This window comes from Dromaius novaehollandiae, chromosome 26, assembly GCF_036370855.1.
Source record: "Dromaius novaehollandiae isolate bDroNov1 chromosome 26, bDroNov1.hap1, whole genome shotgun sequence".
Classification (NCBI taxonomy): Eukaryota; Metazoa; Chordata; class Aves; order Casuariiformes; family Dromaiidae; genus Dromaius; species Dromaius novaehollandiae.
In genome coordinates, this window is record NC_088123.1 from 2,770,487 (window position 1) to 2,792,367 (window position 21,881).

The following is a 21,881-nucleotide window of genomic DNA, read 5'->3' on the forward strand; positions in this document are numbered from 1 at the left end:
CCCAGCCCTGCTTACGGCAGGGACGGGGGCGGGGGCTGTGCTTCCGCCGGCACGGCTCACACCTCCTTCCCAGGCAGAATAAGCCTACTCAGAAAAACGGGCATGCTGCTGTCACCGTACCTGCTGTGCAGTTTGCGCTGGCATGTTCACGGTGGTGCGGGTTGTCTTTTCCCCTCTTGGGGACCCAAGGATCCAAATGGTACTCCACTTTGACCTTGGCTTTCTGAGCTGCTCTGAGGGAAGGGCTCAGATCTGCAAGTGCAAAGCGATGCTTTTGAAGCCAGCCAGCATTTCATTCCTAATAGGGGAAGAGGAAGAGGAAGAAAAGAGGAAGGAGGTCATTTAAAGCAAAGGTGCATTGTGTGAAGTCTTACTAGGAGCTGCTTAGACTATGGACAGATGTCTAGCTCTGACTCTGCCAGCTGAACATGTTAGCCCCCTCGTATTCGTAGTAGTGAGGGGCATAATCTGTAATCTCCCCAGGAGAGAGATGGTAACAGATTACTGGTGGGATGACACTGCTTTAATTTGGTGGAGCTCTGTGCAGAGCGAACGGCTCTCTGAGACACACCCCCACACCCCCGCCCCCCCTTCCTCTAAGCACCTGGTGGTAGCTTCCGTTTGGACCAAACTGGTCATGATAACGCTCACAGTTCCAGCATGGCCGAGCTGTTACTGTGTGGGGCACGCTTGGAGGGTGGATCTGGTGTTTCCTGGGAGCTTGATAATGGAGATCCTCATGCGGCTGGGGATGTATTCCAAGTGCTTAGCAGGTAGGAAAGGTAACTCCCTCCCTCAAGTCCTGGCCTCCCTAAACAATGTCTTCTGCCCGCTCAGACTTTAATGAAGACTGCATTTCACAGTTTGGCTGTGAAACGGAGGAAAAAAAGGCACCATGTCTCTGAACGCTGTCAGTAGGATGTGGGTGGGGAAAAGGCCTTCTGGAACACGAATCGCATGGCTAGTGTGACCGTAGAGGGAAGCATACTTTATCAGGCATAACCTGAAAGAAATCGCCTTCCCTCGAACATCGCCATTCACTGTCAGGGGGTTACCAGGAGAGGACTAGCGTTTAGGCTTGCCCTTTGGGTTTGTGGTTAGGGCCCAGTGTTTTGGCTGTGGGCTATGGGTTGGCACTTGCCTTTTCGGGGTAGGGGTCAGGGGAGGCTTGAGGGAGGGTTCCGAGCTCTGCTCAGGGTGGCTGGCAAGCGGCTAGGGCATGGGCCAGCTTCCTGGGTTCGGGCGAGGCCTCAGGGCGAGCACTGCATGGCTGGGAACTGGGGTGAGGGATCAGGCTGAGAGTTGGGGTGAGAGGGAGGCTAAGGGCTGACCGCTTTGGGCTTTGGCTGGGCGGTGAGGGCGTGGGGCTAGAGATTCGAGCAGGGGCCTGGGGGGTGGGGCGGGGGAAGGGTTTTGGGGCGGGGTAGGGCTGCAGGGTAGTGGTTGGAGTCAGGGCGGAGGCCGAACCGAAGGGGTCTCACCAGAGCTGTGCCAGCCGCCTCGCCCTCACCTGAGGGCCCCTCACGGCCCCCAGCTCTGCCGCCTCCGTGGGCGCAGCTCTCCGGAGGGGAGGATGCCCGGTGTGCCCTGGCGTGCCTGCCTCCAGCACTGGCGGGCAGCGTGGGCGGTTGGCGTGTGGAGTCCCGGGCTGGCGCCAGGCTCCGGGCTCGGGGCTGGCCCCGAGAGGGCAGCAGCCAGCCAGGCCCGCGCCAGCCCCGCCAGGCTGCCCGGGCCCCGCGGGCCGCCTGCCGGGCCCCGCCCATCTCCGCGCTGGCTGGCCGAGCGGCAGGCGAGGTGGAGGCACAGAGCCAATCGGGGCGCGGCAGGGGCGGGCAGCGCCACGAGCGACGTGCAGCGCGCCCAGTCACATTGCTGCATGGGCCCGGGCCGGCCCTGCTCCCCCAGGGCCCGGGCGACAGCGCAGCATGTGGTGGCTGCAGCCCCACCCTCACCCCCGCCGCCGCCTCCTGCGCCTCGGCCGGGGCTGGCCGGGCCCGCGCCCGGGGCCAGTGGGCACCGGCAGGGCTGCCTGCTCCAGGGCCGCACAGGGTGCCGCCCCGCTGCGCTGCCCGGTGCTGGCCCTGGCACAGCCTGCCTGCCACTGTGCCCCTGCGCGAGGCCGTGGCACGGCCCCTCTGTCCCCGCTGGGCCCCGCTTTGCTGCATCCCTTCCCCACTTTGGTGTGTCTGGTGTTATGGAAATGAGGCTTGTCGGCCACCATAACAGGGCCCGACCCTGGGTTCCCGCAGAAAAGTTCAGAGCCAAATCAAAGCAAATTAAATAATTACATTTTAATGACACACGTGCAGTAATTACAGCTCGAGCTGGGTGCCTCCGAAGAGGGACCCCGAGCAAGGAAATCCCTGGGCAATTATACTTTCCAGTCTGGGCTCTCCACCCCTCACGCGGTAGTTTGGACCAATAGTAATATTTAGGTCTGGGGTCTCCTGCTCCTTATCGGGTCTCATCCCTGTCCCTAGGCAGGCTGTTTATCTTTACTGTTGCGGTTTCTGCTGACAGATGTGTCTTAATTCTTCGGGTCCCGTCCTTGTCTCTCAAGGCCCTGACAGAGAGGTGTTGTTCCAGCAATTAGCACTGCCCCAGCAGTGGCAGTAGGTGTTATCTCCCGAGGTCCTGAGGAAGGGGATATAATCCAGACCCCGACATAGTCCAGACCTCCCAAATTAACCCTGTTTCAGCAGTGAGAGGAGGCTTTGTTTCCCAGGGTCCTGGCGCCCAACGACACCTTATTTCACAGCCTTGACATCCTCCCTTTCGGAGTGTGAAGCACAGGAATGCAAACTGCTTGTAACTCCCTTATCATTCCAGTTTGAACCAGCTCTCAGGCCCCTTTTCTTACTGGACTGAGTAAAAGTTCATTATTTTATCTAAGGGCGGCCTAAGGCTTCAGCAAATTTAGCTCCTCATGCTGAGCAAGTTTTATAGAAGTTGTGCTAAGCAGCTATCTCTAGACAGTTTCAGCTCAATATTCTTTAACAGTCCCCCCTTTGTTTTTATGAAGCATCCCTGCTAATCCTTTAAAGGGAGTTCTTGAAGCCTTTCGAGGCATACTATCACTTTCCATAATCTTCTGTATAATATGATCGTAAGTAATAGGCATAACACAGTTAACACAACTACTACTGGGTGCAACATGCCATTATAAATCCCTGTTGCAGTTGGTGACCATCCGAGGAGAGTTTCCCAGCCATGATGTTCTCCGTCCCTTTTTACCCTTTCCAAGATGTGGTGTCTCTCTTCTGCATCATGATGAACAGTGATTAGCGCTTTCTGTCCACTGTTTTGGACGCGTTCTAGCAGTCGACGCAGGTCCTCATGTTGTAGGAGTTTCCTTACCAGGGTGAGATTCATTCCAATGGGGGTAGGTAGTAAATTTTGAATCAATGTATAATTAGATTGTAACAACTGATAAGATGTGATAGGAGCTAAATACTTAAAATCACATCCCATGATTCTGGTAAAGTTACAAATACAAATATTGGAATGGTTACTTGTATCTACAACAATGCCATCTATGAATATAAGATTACAAAGTGTTCTTACACATACACATCCTTTCTTAGCATATACAAGTACAGTTCAACTCTAACAGCAAAATAAGAACATAATATGAGAGTATATGGCCCATTCCATTTAGGCTTTAACTTGGATTTTTGTGAAAATACTTTAACTAAAACTTCATCCCCAGGCTGTATATCAGGCACTTGTATTTCAGGTGGTGTGGATTGATATCATCGAGCATATATATATATATGTATATATATATTTTTTTTTTTAAGATTTTGAATCCTTTTTGCATACTTAGAACATACTGGGTTAGTCATTCATTTCTGTCTAACAGGCTGGTCTTAGCTGGAATAACAAGTCCCTAGTACAGCTAAATGTCTCCCAAAGAGAATTTCTGCTGGCGTTAGTCCTATGGGTTGCTGTGGGGCATTTCAAACATCCCATAGAGCTAAGTTTCATGCTTCTGGCCATTTTAGGCTAGCACGTGTACATATTCTTGCTATTTTTCCTTTTAAGGTTCTATTCATTCTCTCTACTTGTCCTGAAGATTGTGGGTGATAAGGGGTACATAGGTTTCTTTTTATGCCTAATGATTTCTATAACTGAGTGATTATGCTTGCCGTAAAATGGGCACCCCTGTCTCAATCAATGGCTTCTGGGACTCTCTACCTAGGTATGGTTTCTTTCAGTAAGGCTTTTACTACCCCTCCTGCATCGGCCTTTCTTGTTGGGAAAGCTCCTACCCAGCCTGATAACTGATCTGCTATCACTAACAAGTGTTTGTACCCATTGGCAGATGGCATACCCGCATAATCTGTTTGTAGCTTTTGGAAAGGGAAGTGGGCCCATGGTCATCCCCCTAGCTCTGAGCTTGGTTTGCTACTTGAAAACTTCTGGCAGGTCGGGCAGCTATTTGTTATTCTTTTTGCAGCCACATAAATTCCTGGAGCGGCCCATACTTTCTGTACCTGTTTAGCTATTGCCTCGGCTCCCCCATGAGCTTTATCGTGAAACCACCTAGCTATAGTAATTAAATATGTTTTTGGTAGAATTGGTTTTCCGCCAATTGTCCATATTCCATCATCATCTTGTTTTGCTTCCCACTACTCCCACTGTTTTTTTGGTTCTCTTCCACTGAGCAGTCCTTTTCATACATGGTTTTGGGGGTCTATTAAATTTGGCCACTGACTTTGGTTCATCCTTGGAACTGCCACCATACCTTCTCTCAGAGGTTGTCGGGCTGCAGCCTTCGCAGCAGCGTCAGCTAATGCATTTCCTCTACTAATTTCTGTAGTGTCTTTAGTATGGGCTGGGCAGTGTATTGCAGCAATTTCTTTGGGGCAGTTGGACTGCTTCCAGCAGATTACGTATTGTTGGAAACTTGCACGGGAGGAGCCGACGGAGGGAAGACCCAGACGCTCAATATGAGTGATCAGCGTACTTCCTCTTTATTAGGCGTGATCTTCCTTTATATAGCACAGGACTAATCAGGCTCATACATATTGCAAAGGCTGAGCTCCTTATTGGTAATAGCAATTTTGTTTACCCCAACGCCTTCTGCATTACATCACCCGCAAGTTCCCAGGACTAATCATTGATAACACATTGAAGCCAAGGACAATGTGTCCTTGGCTCTAGCTGTTTTTACTCTCGTACGGGACTTGGCTCACATCAACTGTGTGCGATATGTACTTAGTTCTGCTTCCTTTATTTGTTCAATCTTCACATGACCTCTGCCCTCAAGCCAGTCCTCCACAATTCCCCCGTTTTTATTTTGTGCGAGAAAGACTTTTTTAGTTAATTGTTCAAGCTTTTGTGTTAAGCAGCCAAAAATCACTCTTACAGCAATTAAAATTAATACAATTATGAATAGAATACGTAGCCCTTCTTTGATCAAGCCCAAAATCCAGGTACTCACATTACCAAACATCTTTCTAAACAGATCATCAAACCAATTATACTGTACGGTGATTCTCTGGGTGTGGTCCTTTAGCCATTTCAATTGCTCATGGATTGACTGTCCATGATCAGAAAAATTAAAACAACACATTCCTTCAAAATCCTCACACCCGCGTCCCTGTGCCAAAAGCAGAAAGTCTATAGCTGCTCTATTTTGCAACACTGCATGTCTCAGGCTATCCATATCCTGTGACATTTCAGAGAGAATTTGTGTAGTAACATTTGATTGCTTAACAGCCCAACAAGCAAGTTTATTTAGATTAGACATGGCATGCGCAACTGCAACGTTAGGAGCTAAAGCTGCGGCGAAAAACCTTTCCGCAGGCCCCCATAATTCTACATCATCAGCACAATCTGAACCTAGTTTTTTCAATTCACGCTTGCCTCGACGATTCTCACTTCTTCTATGTCTGATTGCTGCAGTCAGATTTGACCAACGCTGATCATGTAAGTCAAGGGCAAAGAGTGTCAGGCGTCCTATATAACAAGGTCCCCCATAAGCGTTTCCTGGCACACCTTGCCATGCTCTGTCACCACAAATTAGAAAAATACCAGGAGGCAGTGCCTTAGAGGCACTCATAGGCCACATTGAGTTGTGATCATTTACTCCATAGGCCCCAAGTGGCTCACTATTATTGGAGTTATTCCACCCACAATAATTACCATTGGCGTTAAACCCTAAAGTTCTAGACGTTATGTTCGTCCAATGAGTCTTATTTTGTTTACCTTTATTTAGTATAAAACAGGTTTGTGTCCAATTATCACTAGTGTTTCCTACTGCTACTGACCCTAACAAATCTAATTCTTGTGGATCCCATGGCAACGATATATTAAGATGTTGCAGTGCAGCAACCACTCCGTCTGAGAGGTTGCTCGAGAAGGACCCATTTAAGAGAGTGAGTGAAGTTGAGTATGGGCCTAACAGCTTGACCAATTCCTTTGGAGCTCCTATAGGCACCCCAAATAGACACGTCCGGAAGGGATCGCTTCCTGAGGCTAGAGACAAACAAAAGGTGCGCTGGTTAGTTTCGTTAGCCCATGTAACCCACATATTCTGTTGAGTATCAATCTGAGACAACATCGTAGACCCTTCAGCAATTATCAGAATCAATAGGACAATTTTGCGCAGAGTTGTCTGTCCGATTCCGAGCATGGTCTTTGTCCACAGTCGCTCCTTCGTCTATCACAGGTTTCGTAAATCTGCTGGGAACCCAAACCGGTCCTGTGGGAGAAGATATACACACATAACCGCGCCCTACATATATTACCTCTGCTGGACCTATCCATACTCCCGTTTTCATGTCCCGGTATTTTACTCTAAAGGTCCGGCTACCAGCCTTTTCTTCTTCTATATGATGTTTGATTGCTGGTGGTTCTTTGTCGTCCCTGAATACACACAAATAGTTTAGTACGAATAGGGTCTTATCAATTTTTTCCTTGATGTCTAGGATGTCCTTAAACTTTTCTATATATTGTTTGACAGTGCTGTTTGCTCGTTCAACAACCGCCTGACCATTCTAGGTCGTTGGGTTTCAATGGCAGCCAAATGGTATTCGGTGGTGCTCCCTCAATTTGTAATATTCGGTTTCTTCCTTTCCTAATGAGTTCGGCCAGCGTTGAAATTTTTTCTTGAATAGTTCGTTTTGGTTGTAACGGTGGTGCTATCCATTCTAGTACAATGGGTTCCGCCAACCCTCTTTTTTCCCCCGTTTTTATTTTGTGTTGTGTAATGGCTCCCATTAGGTATTGTGGGCCACATAAAATAGTAAGATCAAGTGGCTGATTTTCCAGGCGTCGGTGCGTAGCACGCGTAGTAATTAGCGATGCAATTTCCTGGAGTACCCGTTGCTGTTCCTCTGTGAGCGTGACGGCAGCCGCTGGGTCTGTTCCCTTCAGCAGGGGCGTAGCAGATTTAAAAGTTCATTAGGAATGCCGACAACCGGACGGATCCGTTGAAGGTCTCCTAATAGTTTTTGAGCATCATTGAGTGTTCTTATGTCAGTCCTGATTGTCAATTTCTGTGGTCTGATGGTGGCATTCGAAATATGCCAACCTAGATACTGCCAGGGGCTGGATTCCTGTACCTTTTCCGGGGCCACCACAAGTTCCTTTTTCTTTAATTGTGTGATTAGATCAAATTTTTGTTCAGGAGAAAAGGGGGTTTTTTGTGCCAACAATATGTCGTCCATGTAGTGATATATCATGGTCTCTGGCCACTGTTGACGTAACGGTTGAAGTGCCGCATCGACATAGAGTTGACAGAGGGTTGGTGAGTTTCGCATACCCTGCGGTAGTACTGTCCATTCAAATCTTTGGTCTGGCCCCTCTCTATTGATAGCAGGGAGTGTAAATGCAAATCGCTGTTTATCATCTTCATGGAGGGCTATGGTAAAGAAACAGTCCTTTAAATCTACGATTAGCAGGTGCCAGCCTTCTGGGATCATTGCTGGGTTGGGTAACCCCGGTTGTAAAGCACCCATGTCATGCATCTGTCTGTTTACAGCACGTAGATCGTGTAAAAGTCTGTATTTGCCGGATTTTTTCTTGATCACAAATATTGGGGTATTCCAAGGGCTGGTAGGTAGTCTTAGATGACCTTGTTTGTACTGTTCCTTTACTAGTTCATGTGCTTGAATGAGACTTTCCCGTTTAAGCGGCCATTGCTCTACCCACACAGGCTGATCAGTCCTCCAGCTGAGTGGGATTGGGAAAGTCCAGGCAATGGCCGGTGCTATAAAGGGTGTTCCGAGGTAAGCACCATACCCATCTGGGCAAGGATATCGCGCCCTATTAATGCTTGCACTCCTTCAGGTAGGGGTAAAATGGAGACGGAGCAATTAACCACCTTGTTCCCTATAGTCCATTGTAGCGTCGATGATTTTCGGGCGAGGGTGACCCCGCCTACTCCAGCTACCGTAGAGCTGGTCTCTCGGGTTGGCCAATGCTGGGGCCAGATCTTAGTGCTAATTATTGATACATCCGCTCCAGTGTCCAATAAGGCATTAAGGCGTATAGATTCTTTTTTATACTTTACAGTCACAGTTTGTCGGGGCCTTTGATGCATTCCGACAGTCAGTAATACTACACTTGCAGTGGAACCAAAAGCACCATAGCCTCGTGGTTGCTCTTTCGCTGGTGCTACCCCTACAGTCAGGTGGGGAAGCGGAATAAGCTGGGCTATTCTCGATCCTTGTGGTATGTGCATAGGTGGAAACATTGCTGAAACCACAATTTGTATTTCCCCGAAATAGTCCTTGTCGATCAATCCTGTCAAAACTTGTAATCCTTTCATTGTAGCGGACGATCTTCCAATCAGTAAGGCACCTACTGGCTCATGATTAATAATTACTGGTCCGTAGACATTCGTCCGGATTCTTGTTGGCTTTGCATCCAATAAGGTGGCGTCTACTGCTGTTGCCAAGTCCAGTCCGAGACTCCCTCTGGTGGCTGGTCGAAGACAAAGGGGTTCATGCCGTTCGGAGTGGAGCTGGGCGCCGGCTGAGGTGGTTGTGTTAACTGCGGGGGTTGCTGAGTTGTTGTGGTGAATGCCGCCTTTTGTGTCGTCGCGGGGCGGCTCGTCCCGTTTCTCCGGGCGTTTCCCGAGCCAGCCTTCCAACAAGCCGCTCCATCATGTTTGTTGCTTTTGCAGTTGGGACACCATACTCTACTAGCTTGGCATTCTCTGCGAAGATGACCAACAACGCCGCATCGGTAGCAGCGTGCCGCAACGCCGCATCGGTAGCAGCGTGCCGATCGTCGATCGGGGGGGGTATTTCCGCCGGGATTTTGCAAAGGAGCAAGGGCAGCGAATATCTGTCTTTGATTCTGTTGCATATTATCCCGCAACGCCTGTGCTTGCTCTCTCATGCTCTCTCCTAATTGTTTCACCGCCTCTACTAGCATAGCTTGCGGTCCTACAGGTACCTGCGCCATTCTTTCTAGCCCCTCCTCAATAGTCCATGTTCCCGGGAGTGTGGCTAAAATACTACGCGTTGAAGGGCTACTATTCTGTATTGCACATTGTTTCAAGATAGTCCCTTTCAGATAATCTGGTACCCCTGCTGCTTGTATAGCATTGGCTACTCTGTCAATAAACAAGCCGAAAGGCTCTTCCCGGCCCTGCTTTATTCCCATATAAGATGGGATACCCCCTGGCTCCTTTAATTGATCAAGCGCCCGCCTTGCTAGTTTCATTGATTCTTTAGCTTTATCTGGTCCCAGCAGGGCCTGCGCTTCTAAGCGGAAATACGCGCCTATCCCCATCAACTCATCTAAGGTTACTCCATACAACGGGTCCCCTGGAGCCCTTATAACAGCTACCGCTTCCTGGCATACTGTGTGCCAATGCGCGTTAAACAGCAGCTGCTGATGCTGTGTTAGTATTAACTTCATTATACTGCGTATGTCCCCCGGCAACAATATATTTGTCCCCCAAATATAATCCAACATCTGTCGGGTTGGTTCCCCCTTTATTCCCGAATTTTTTTTTTTTTCAAACTGCTTTTATTAGTGGTTTCTGACCATTAATATCATAGAGAAAAACTTATTTCACATTGATAGCCTGAGATGGGTGTCCTCAGATAACTGTGGCCAAAGGAAGAGGAGAAGGAGGAGAGGAGAAAAAAGGGGGGGGGGGGGAGAGAGGGGGGGGAGAGAGAGAGGGGAGGGGGGGGGCAGGGGGGGGGGGGAGAGAGAGAGGGGGGAGAGAGAGAGCCGCATGGTCAATGTTGCTCCTTTTGGCAGGCCTGTGTTCCCAGACCCTCCCTGGGCAATAGTAAAGGTTCGGATCGAGGGGGGCGATGGGTATGGGGACACCTCTGCATGCGGGGGTTCCTTGAACCCATCGGGGCTTCCCAAACGCTCCGCGGCAGCGGCAGCTACTTTTTTTCTTTTTTTTTTTCTTTTTTTTTTTTTTTTTTGAGGTACGAGAGCATTAGTAACTGCCCTCCACGGCTTCATCAGCTTTTTTGCTGTCTTGTTGTCACTTATTACTTCATCAAACAACTTGTCCCCAAATTTTTTCCATTCAGTTTGTTCGAACACGGTATCTGGGTTAACAAAACACCCCTTAGCCACTCCGTAAGCTAATAGCCCTGGGAGTTCCTTATCTGGGTTAACAAAACACCCCTTAGCCACTCCGTAAGCTAATAGCCCTGGGAGTTCCTTATCTGGGTTAACAAAACACCCCTTAGCCACTCCGTAAGCTAATAGCCCTGGGAGTTCCTTATCTGGGTTAACAAAACACCCCTTAGCCACTCCGTAAGCTAATAGCCCTGGGAGTTCCTTATGACATTCTATTCCTTGAGTACCCCGCTTTTCTAAAAAGCATCTTAATAAATCATAAGCCGCTTGTCGCTCCGTGGTTACTCACTTACCGTTGCAACCTTTGCAAGACCTGCGGCGAGACTTTCCGGCAGGACCCCTTCTCGTCCTGGGCACGGACCCCCTTTGTTTGTGTCCTCTCCACCTCCTCTGTAACTCTGGCACGTAGACCCCCTTTTGTGTCTCGTCGCCTTTAGCACAGCAGGACCAGCTGACTCTAGTACTCCGTCGACTTCTGAGTTTTTAATCACCGAGTCCCTGACCGGCAGGGTCCCTGTTCGGGCGCCATTTGTTGGAAACTTGCACGGGAGGAGCCGACGGAGGGAAGACCCAGACGCTCAATATGAGTGATCAGCGTACTTCCTCTTTATTAGGCGTGATCTTCCTTTATATAGCACAGGACTAATCAGGCTCATACATATTGCAAAGGCTGAGCTCCTTATTGGTAATAGCAATTTTGTTTACCCCAACGCCTTCTGCATTACATCACCCGCAAGTTCCCAGGACTAATCATTGATAACACATTGAAGCCAAGGACAATGTGTCCTTGGCTCTAGCTGTTTTTACTCTCGTACGGGACTTGGCTCACATCAACTGTGTGCGATATGCACTTAGTTCTGCTTCCTTTATTTGTTCAATCTTCACATGACCTCTGCCATCAAGCCAGTCCTCCACAACGTATCTCTTCTCCATTAGCTATTTTCTTTCCTGATGACGTAAAAAAAAAATCCTTGTTCTTTCCATAACATCCCTGTTACATCAGATACTCCAAATGCATATTTAGAATCGGTATGGATATTTACCTGCAGGTTCTTACCGATTTTTGCTGCTTGGGTCAATGCTATTAATTCTGCTCCTTGAGCACTTACAGACGGAGACAAAGGATTAGTCTCAAGTACCTCAAAGATGTTGGTGTCAGGATAACCTGAGTGGTGCCTTCCCTCCAAATAATAGGATGATCCATCTGTAGACAGAACGAAGTCCGGGTTTCCCAAAGGTTCGTCTTTAAGGTCCTCCCGGGGCTTGCTTGAGCTGACGACCACCTGTTCACAGGAATGATGCGGCTCTCCATCCTCAGGTAGAGGCAGTAGCGTTGCTGGATTTAAGATATTGCATCTCTTTAAAGTCACATTATCTGCATGCAATATTAGCAGTTCATAGCGGTGAGCTCTCTGTGGGGATAGTGCTTGAGTCGCGTATTGTTTCATTAACAGTTCTACTTCATGTGGCACATACACAGTCAATGAGTGACCCAAAACTACAGGTCCTGTTTTTTTCAATAAGAGCTGCAGTAGCTGCTATTGCTCTGATGCATCCTGGAGTGCCTTTAGCTACCACGTCTAGCTGTGTGGAGTAAATAGGCCACTGGTCTATGGTGAGGACCTAGTCTTTGGGTGAGTACCCCACTTGCTACTCCCTGTCGTTCATGGACAAATAATTCAAATGGTTTGCTATAATCTGGTAACCTTAGAGCAGGGGCTGAAACCAACACCTTTTTTACAGATGTAAAAGCTTTCTCCCTTTCTGGACCCCAGGCCAAAGGCTCTATCTCCTCTTTTTTTTTTCTTTTCTTACCTGCACTAAAGGCTTAGTAAGTTCTCCTAACCCAGGAATCCATGGTCAGCAAAATCCTGCAGCTCCTAAAAATCCCCTAAGTTGCTTTTTTGTTACAGGACGAGGCATATTAAGAATTGTCTTTACTCATTCTGAATCAATTAACCTGCGTCCTTCCTTTAAAATAAAACCCAACTATTTTAGCTCTCCTTGACACAGCTGAAGTTTAGACAGAGATGCTGGATGCCCTTTTTCTGCAAGAGCATTACATAGAGAAATAGTGTCTTTTAAACATGCTTCATAATCTTTACTTGCTAATAGCAAATCATCCACATATTGTATTAACACTGAATGTCCTGGAAGTTCGCTATCTGAGAGATCATTTTTGAGTATATGCGAAAAAGATAGTTGGAGACCCAGTAAATCCCTGCGGCAGCCTCATCCAAGTTAATTGTCGTCCCTTCCCAGTGAAAGCAAAGAGATCTTGGCTGTCCTCAGCTATGGGCATACTAAAAAAGGCTGGTTTTGGATGCTCTTCTCTGCTTCCTTTGGGATAGGGTATTGCTTAACTGTGGGAGGCAATCCCCCCTTTGTTTTTATCGAGACTGGACTAGCTGATTTCAGTAGTCCAGCATCCATTCCTGAAGAGCTCCATAACTTTTTAGGAACTGATTCTAAACTCATTGGAATTTGCAGATTAGTCGACTCTGCTTCTGGTGTCTTAGCCAGAACACATGAGCCCATAATTATGAATTTTATCCCTTCTGGCTGTAAACAGATGTGAGTATCCGAGGCTTGCAGGAGATCTCTCCCTAAGAGGCAAGAGGGCGAGTCTGTGGAAATTATAGAACGTCCCCACACTCTTTTACCTCCAAAAGTGAGCAATAAGGGCTTAGATAACATTCGTTCACCTTTTCCCATTACTCCTCGCGTCACTATTTTATCTGATGACTTGCATCCTTTAGGCTCCAAATTTGAAAGGGAAAGGGTGGCTCCAGTACCCACCAGAAAGGGAACTTCTAAACCTTCTCTATTTGCCATTACCTGCCCCTCAAATCCAAATCTATATCCCATATATTTACCCCAATTTCCACAGTATTTTCTGAGCCTCCTCTCTCCTGTCATTGTGGACTGACTGGGAATTGCCTGGTCTCATTCTTAGTGTTTGATTTTCTCCTGCTGGCCCCTCTATTCCCAAGTACACAGGGCCTCGCTGGGCATTCCTGCTGCCAGTGCCCTTGTTCCCCGCAATAATGACAAACATCATTAACTCTTGATTGTACAGCACGTTCACTTTGATTCCATCTCTCTCCCCTGGTTCTGCCGTGCCCCCTCCCCTTGCCAGCCTGGCATATGCTCTTTAAAAGACTTTTGTGTATCAGGGGCTGCTTGATCTATAAAAACACTCATTGCGAGAGCATCATTGAAGTTTTGTGGGGTCATTCCTCCATATTTTAGCAGGGCTTACCGCAGAAGTCCCCAAAAGTCGTGGGGGTGTTCATCTAATCACTGTCTGCATTCTCGTACTTTAGTCCAATTTACTCCTCACTCTCTGCATGCTCTAATTGCTTCTGCTAAATTTCAAAGTCCTGTTTGACGCACAGCTCTATCTCCTGCATTATTACAATCCCAGTTTGGATCATTTGCTAGCCAGAGGTTTCTATTTCCCCCGGCTTGCTGTGCTACTTCCGCATCTTTAATTATCTTATCCCCTTCATTTGGTTGAAAGAATTCCCTCAGAAGAATTTGGGTATCACTCCAGAGCGGGTTGTGCCCGGTGCATATATTAGAAAAGAACTGGACACATGGTTCTGCATCTTTTCTTAATCTCTGCATTTTACCCCCCCATCAGGCGAGATCGCCAGGGTCCCGGGGTCGATTAGTAAATACCTGCGGCACAGGAGGAGGGGGACTGGCCCCTCCCTTTCCCCTGGCTGTAAAGCGGCAGGGTTAGTCAGCACGTTGGGGATCATAGGACAGAGTCCGGCAGCCGGTGGAGTAGAGGGAGAAGGAGGAGGAGGAGGAGAAGTAATGACAGAGAGATCATCAGGCATATAAGGTGGAGCAGAAACTTTTGGAGCACAGTCCGGGGTCCTAGTATCTGCTCACACGAGTGTTACCTTCGGCAGGTTTCTTTCCTCCCTCCCTCCTGGCTCAAATGCTCCCGCGCCCATGCCCAGTTCTCCCAAACATACCAGTAATCCATTTGACTTGGAAACCTGCCTTCCAGACGATTTCACAAGACAGTTAGTTCCTGCTGATCACAAGTCCCTTGCGGTGGCCACCGTTCCGCTGGGTTTCCCTCCTTTGTCAGGAATGGGCAATCCTCCTGACACAGTTGGACCAACTGTTTTGTTGGGTTCTTTTTTAAGTTTTGGTACCATCAATCTTATTCCAGTTTTCCAAAGTTTTGGCTAAGGGCGTCCCCTTTTTAGGTTTTAACTTGGATTTTTGTGAAAATACTTTAACTAACACTTCATCCCCAGGCTGTATATCAGGCACTTGTATTTCAGGTGGTGTGGATTGATATCATCGAGCATGTATTTTTTTAAAAAAGATTTTCAAACCTTTTTTGCATACTTAGAACATACTGGGTTAGTCGTTCATCTCCGTCTAACAGGCTGGTCTAGAGCTAAAGCCAGAGCTAGAGCCAAACACTAACATTTTATTCTGCACACGCTTCAGGTTTGCACCCAAGTGGCTGTCTGCGGGATCCCGATCCCTTGATGCCCCATCAGTCATGGAGAAATCGCAGTGCAGGCATCCCCTTCTCACCGCGTGGGGTCTTGGGGTCAGTCCAGCTGTCCAGCGCAGGGTCCACACCAGGTGGGATGGTATTACTCTTTCATAGCTCTCCCCCTTGTTCCCCTTGAAGGTAGCAGCTTAAAGCAGTCACCAGCTGAATCATCTTCTTATGCAGCTGGGAGTCATTTATGCCTTACAATTCCCTTGCTTGACTTCTTTATCACTCCTTTTCCCACTGCCCTACCAGAGGGGAGAGTTTCTGCAGGGCCATCTCCTTTCTCAGCACTCCGGTCCCACACAGCCCTGCAGTGGGGTGCCTCAGGCCGTGGACACCCCCGGCGATTGCCGACTGCTGGGACGCACCAGGGCAGCCCGCTGGGATCGGGGCTCTGCTCGCCAGGACGCCCAGTCTTGCCTGCTGGGCTGGGACAGCTGCCGCCTCATCAGCTCCCACCCTGTTGCCACCAGTCTTGAAGAGAAGAGCAAATCCCGAGTGTGCGGTGCAGACATCCTCAGCAAGTGCTGTGCACATAGGCAAAATGGAAGCCCTGTGAGGAGATGCTGGAGCAGCGAAGGGGGAAAAGTCCTTTCTGCCTGTGCTGTTGACTGCCGAAGATGGAGATGCAAGGTTTCAGGAGAGACAGGGAGTCAAGTTCCTGTTGTTTGCGCTTCCCCAAGGCTCCTCAGCAGGTTTTGTAGGAAGGCAGAAATGAACCACAGCCTCGTGGCCGCAGGCACTTTGCAAGGGACCTTCCCCTGTTCCTAAATCCTGGCGTTAGAGGCCTCTTTGGTGAAACTCTCTAACCTCACGTCCCCGTGCAGGAGACGCCAGAGTCCAGCTGCTTTTCCGCAGAGGGCAAGAGGGTGGTTTGGGGGGCCCAGTCCTACAAGCAGCTGCACACAGATGCACTCTTGCCTCCAGTTGTAGCCCAGGTGACTGAGCCCAGGGGCCTGGGCAGCCCATGCATGTGTGCGCAAGATGCTCCTTGGTGGCAGTGCTGCCGCCTCCCTGCTACAGGAGCTTTTGCAAGCACCAGCTCTGTGAAGGTCGGGCCCAGCTTAGTCCCTCCAGGCTTCTGCCTCCCTCTCCCGTGAGGGATACAAAGGCACCAACTCTGTCCCAAGAAGAACAGAGCCACCTGGGAACTAAGACTCCTCCAGCTGCCCTAAGAATACGGTAACTGAGTCGAGCTAACTGCACACTCAGATTACTGTCACCAGCTCTGAGCTGCCCAGCCTCATACTACACTCTAACATGAACTGTCCTACAGGAAGAAGAACTATGCCCTAAGTCTGACTAAGAAGAACTAGAACTAACAACTAGGACTAATGCTCCTACTGGTACCAAATAGCTCTAACCAAGAACTATGACTAATGCTACTTAGGATGCCTCTAAGAAATAATTGACCCAAGGGGAACTAAAAACAAGAACACTATCCTACACTTAGACAAATACCTATGAACTAAGACCACCCCCCCCCACAACTGCTCAAAGAATTCTCTAACTGCCTAAGAACCCACTAAGACTACAAGAACTATACCTACACTAACTACCTCTCCAGCAACGGAGAGCACCTTCCTGGCCCTTCTCCCACCAACGGTGTCCCAACGGCTCTGGAACAGCGGTGCTGAGGTCACTGATGATGGCATAGGTGGGCCGTGGTGACAGCACGCCTGGTTCCGTCCCCACCTGTGGGGGCCCTGCCGGGCTCTGCCCCGCGGGGGGATCCTGGGGGCTGGAGGGGCCCCCATGGGCAGGGCCTTGCTGAATGTGTGTGTGTATTTGTGTGTGGTTTGTGCGTGAGGCAACTGGGAAACCAGGGATCCAGGGCCAACTACAGGACCGACTGAGTGTCTAAGGGCAGTTCTTGGAGGGAGCCACAGTGCGGGTGTGTGCGCGTGTGCGTGTGTGTGTGTGTGTGAGTGAGGGCCGTGCTGGGCACAGATGGCTGGGTTTGGGAGCAGGGCTCTGCAGGGGCCCTGTGTGCGAGGAGACCACGAGCTGCCCTGGGCCAGGCTCAGCCCCTTCCAGCCAACTCTGCCACAGACGACAGGAGCCCATTGCGCAGCAGGACTTCAGGCAGTCAGAGGAGCCCATGGTGCCTCTGCTCCAACGTGCTGAAGAGCGGGCAGGAGACGCTGCAGGCAGGAGACACAGGAGGAGGCACATGGGAGGAGACACGGGAGCCACGAGAGGGCCCCCGTGAGGAGAACTGTCATGAGCCATGTTTGGAGAAACAAAAGGCAGGAGCTACGTGGCAGGGGACATTGTCAGGCAAATGGCTGGAGTCGCACTCTTGCAAGGAGGTGCTCCATGCTGGAGCTGCTCCTCCTCTGAGGGCACCGTGGCCCGGGGAGGAGCCACGCTGCGGCAGGGACAGCCCCGAGGGACCACCGCCCGGGGAGGACCCACGCTGGAGCAGGCACACGCCTGAGGGACAGCTGCCTTGGGGGGAACCCGCGCTGGGGCAGGGGAGTGGCTGCTTCCTGTAATGTGACTAGTAGCCTGTGGAAAGCAAGCAACAGAAGAGAATCCTGTTCTTTAAACAAACTGTTTCAAGAGTGCTACATGTATGAAAAATAACAGGGTTGTCCAAGGGGAACAGTCACTCTCTTACTCCACTCTGGTCCCTGATTCTTTCCACACACTTTCTGGCCATCTTGTGCAAGCTGAAAGCCTCCAGGTTCGCAAGCCTTACTCAGGTCCAGGGCAACAACCTCCACTGCTCTCCCCTCAGGCAGTAAGCTAGGCATCTCCACGGAGAAGCCTATCAGGTCACCTTTAAGCACAAATACTTAGAGAAGCCTACCCTCCAAGGGATCTTTTCCCATGGCAATCCGCTGCCTCGCCTGCCTTGCAAACTGCTCTTTCCTTGGAGGAGTCTGAAAGTGCCCAAACTTCCTTTCCTTTGGCCTCAGGAAAATCGGATGGCCACTGCAGACACCTTTACCCCTGGTGCAAGCAGGGATGCCTGGCGTCCTTGCTCATAGAGTCACTGAGACACAGGTCCCAAGGGCTTTCCCTTGTCAGAAAGGGAATCGCCCTTTGCTGCACCTCCTCCTTCAAGGGGGGCCTCCTCCACCCGCAATAACTGCCATGCATCTGGAGGCAGCAACAGGCAGAAAGGGGTGGGCAAAGAGCCTCCTGCCAGGGGAGAGTCTGGGCCAGGGAAAAGGGGGGCCGTGTGCTCCATGGGGGAGTGAGGTGATTCCCACGGACACAACAGCTGTGTGACCTGGCAACAGTGATGGGCACCTGGCCCAGGGAGGTACGTCTCCTTGGGAGGGGCAAGCGCGTGCCAGGGTTTGGGGAGACTCTGCCATCGGTTGCGTTTTTCTCCTGACGAGGAATTAGAGCCTCCTCTTGTGCCTCTGTCTCTCTGCCCCTCGCTTTGTGGATTTCAACGCCTGCAGTCGCATCTACCTCCCTCTCCTGCAGGACCACCTGCTGCTGCGCAGGCAGGCGCACAGCTCGGCAGCAGGGCACAGAGACCAAACCCCTCTGGTGCTCACACCAGCTCACCCGGCGTGTGCAGTCCCAGGCAGCTTCCAGCAGCTGCCTTCTGGAGCTCCCCATCAGCGATGCAGGGGACTCCCTGCTTTGACTGCCCACTTCCACTTGGCTTTGGAAGTCTCACAAAAAGCATCCAGGCCGCGCAGCTCTCCCTCCCCAGGCCCTCGGGGATCCTCTCCGGCAGAGACGCGGGAAGGTCTCTCCGGGGCAGCTGCTGCCCCCGCGGCAGCACCTCAGCAGCCCCCCCCACGCCTCGCCCAGGCCCCAGGCCGCGCACGCGCAGCTGCTGCTGCCTCCCCAGTGCCTGCGGCCTCCGCGTATGCGCGCAGCCCCGCCCCTCGCCCGCCCTGCCCTGCCCTGCCCTCCCCTCCCCTGCCCTGCTCGCCCCTGCCCTCCCGCCTGTGCAGCCCCGGCAGGCCACGCGCCGCTGCAGCCAATGGGGAGCGCGCAGAGGGAGGGGCGGGAGACGTCACTTCCGTTGGGGGCGGGCAGGCGGGGTGTGTGGGGCGGGGGTGCGGCCGGCTCGAGCTGGGCCAAAGCCTTGCTGAGCGCGGAGGGGATTCGTCAGAGCTGGGGGCGACGGCGCGGAACCGGCCCGTTTCTGCCTTGCTCCGCTTCTGCCGTCGCTGTCTCGGCAGCCTGTGCGTTTCCGGAAGGCAGGTAAGGCCTGGAGCTCCGCGAGCCCGCGAGGTGCCCGTGGGCGGAGGCCTGTGCTCTTGCCGGGCTGGGGACGGAGGGGCAGTTTTTGCCAGGAGAGGGTCCGGCTTTGCGAGGAGGCTGTGAAAGGACAGGAGTGCTGTTGGCAGAAGGCTGAGGTGTCCTGGTGCTGCTGCTGGGCTCTGGAGAGGCTCTTGGAAACGCCCGTGTTCGAGCGGGATCGTTTGCTTTGCCAGAGCCTGTGATTCCTGCTGCTGAGCTTGGCTTCGTGTTGGGAAGCGCAGTCACGGCCCCTGGTTTCTCGGCCCTGGTTGTGCTGGTGCCCGCAGAGCGGGGAAGAGGCTCTGCCGTCGGAGACGCCTCGGCCTCCTGGCTGGGAGGAAGGCCTTGTGACAAGCCTTTCTTCTGTCCTTCTTTTGTCTCTAGAGCTCTGGCGGAGGTGTTCCAGAGCCGTTGGGAGACCGTTGGTGGGAGAAAGGCCAAGATGGTGCTCTCCGTTGCTGCCCGCCATGCACCAGCCGGAGCGGCTGTGGATGAGGAGGAAGGCGGCGCTGCGCATCAGGAGGAAGGTGGGCCCGACCGTTTGGGACCGCCGCACCGCCCTCCTGCCGAGTGCCGCAGCCGCCCCAGAGCCCATGGAGGTGGAGCGCGCGGAGGAGGAGGAGGAGCCCATGCAGGTGGAGCCTGTGGAGGGGCAGCCCGCCCCGCAGCCCCTGGACCTGCCCCAGGGGCCAAAGAGGAGGAGGAGGCGCTAGCCCGGCAGAAGGCCCCCGCTGCCCACAAGCCAGGGCATGGCCCCCCAGCAAGACCAGGCTGGGGCTGGCACTCAGCCCGGGGCAGCCGAGCCCAAGGCGCCGGGCTTGGAGGCTGAGGAGCGCCGGGCTGCGCGGCACCTCCTGGCCCGCCCCTGACTGCCAGGCACCAACGTCTGCCCTTGGGTCAATTATTTGTTATAGGTATCATAAGTAGCATTAGTCATTAACTTTACACAACTGAAGTGAACTTGATGACAATATTGTTTGGGCAGAGTCAGCCACACTCCCCACCACCAACAGCTCGGACTGTTTGCTCAGAAACGCAGTGCCGAAGCAGAGCTATCCCTGCAAAGGATTAAACTAAGTGTTTTAAAGCAATAAGACATAATAAAGTAATATATCAAAAATAATAAACAGCTTTTTATTCAATAATTGGCTGCAAAACTACTGAACTTTAAATGACAAAACTGTCTCTGTGGTGAGACAGAGGCCCCTTGTGCCCAAACAGCAGAGGGATCCTTTCATCCTCAGGCAGCACTTGCATGGGCCATCTTGAACACCTCTGGTGGTGCCTGACAACTGCCCCTTGGAGCTCAGGGACATCCAGGTCAAGGCCAGAGCCAACAACCTGCTCCTGTCCCCAGAGGGCTGCCAGAGAAAGAGCCCCTTGCCCGGCTGCTGCTGCCAGGGGCAGCAGGGGCATTGCAGCGGGGGGAAGCCCCCTCCCTCCTTGCAGCTATTTACCAGGGCAACTGCTGCTGCTCCTCTTGCTGCTGTCTCTTCCTCTGGGCAATGCACCTGAATGTTTCCCGCCGGGCTTGATAGGGCTCCAGTCTTTGGAGAGTCTGGGCTGCTCGAGGGGAAAGGTGGCTGCAACAACAGGGCAAAACGGTCTCAGTGGCTGGCTGGGCCCCTGCCTGCCTCTGCCCTGCTCCAGCCCCTGCACCCACCCAGGCCCCTGCGCACCCACAGCCCCTTTCAACCTGGGGGGAGTGTTCGGGCTTAGCTGTGGGCTGCAGAAAGGCCCCTGGGAGGAAGGAGGTGTAACCCAGGCCATTCCCGTGTCACCAGAACGCCAAGGGTGTTGTACACAACCCCAGGCCTCAGGGATTTGGAGCCATAACACCCTGCAGGGGCCACGGCCGCTCATCTGCCCCAGGCTGCCCCTGGGTCTGGGCGCAGCGCACACTTACTGGGGCTGGATTGTCTCCAGCTTGGCCGCTGCTTTCTTCTCCTCCACTGGGGGAGGCTTTTCAGGCCTTTTCCACCTCTGCCTGTGCTCCTTTCTCCTGGGCTGGGTGGGAGGATGGGGAGCCCAAGGCAAGGCAGTGCGATGCCTCAGGACCTGCACTGCGGCTCAGGCACATGTTTGTGAGACGACCAGCTCCCAGCTCTGCAGCTGCAGCCGCAGTGGGAGAACGGCCCTACAGCCAACCGTCCTGCTCTTCCTTGTCTCAACACAGTCCTGGGCCACTCTTGCAGAAGGCAGACTCCGTCCCCCTTCAATATGTGCTGAGATGGGACTTTGCAAGGCACTGCAAAAAGCAGGACTCGCTCACTTGGTTGGCTTGCTTGGTCAGCCCGTGGCCCCCTCTCTCTGATGCTGGGAGCCACAGCTCTGCCCCCGGGGCTCTCTGGCCTTTCTCTCCCCGGGCTCCTGCAGGTCTACCCAAAGTCTCCTCCAGGCACCAGGGCCACGGCTTCAGATTACACAAGTGTGGCTTTAGAGAGCTCACTTGAAGCTGTGACACCCTGTGGAGCTGAAGGCCTCGTGCAGGCTAGTCTGGCACATGGCCATGCCCCACACAGTGGCATGGCCTGCCACCCTCCAGAGCTCTGTGGCTCTC

The 21,881-nt window shown here is 51.9% G+C and overlaps 1 long non-coding RNA gene across 1 annotated transcript; it reads right to left on the minus strand.

Annotated features, from left to right (window-relative positions):
- Nucleotides 1-4,953: 4,953 nt before the first annotated feature.
- On the minus strand, nucleotides 4,954-11,561 carry LOC135323668 (uncharacterized). Its single transcript, XR_010385143.1, has 2 exons — nucleotides 10,863-11,561; nucleotides 4,954-10,071 (listed from the first exon to the last, which is right to left on the minus strand). It is a non-coding gene; the product is annotated as an uncharacterized LOC135323668 (long non-coding RNA).
- Between the last annotated feature and the right edge of the window lie 10,320 nt (nucleotides 11,562-21,881).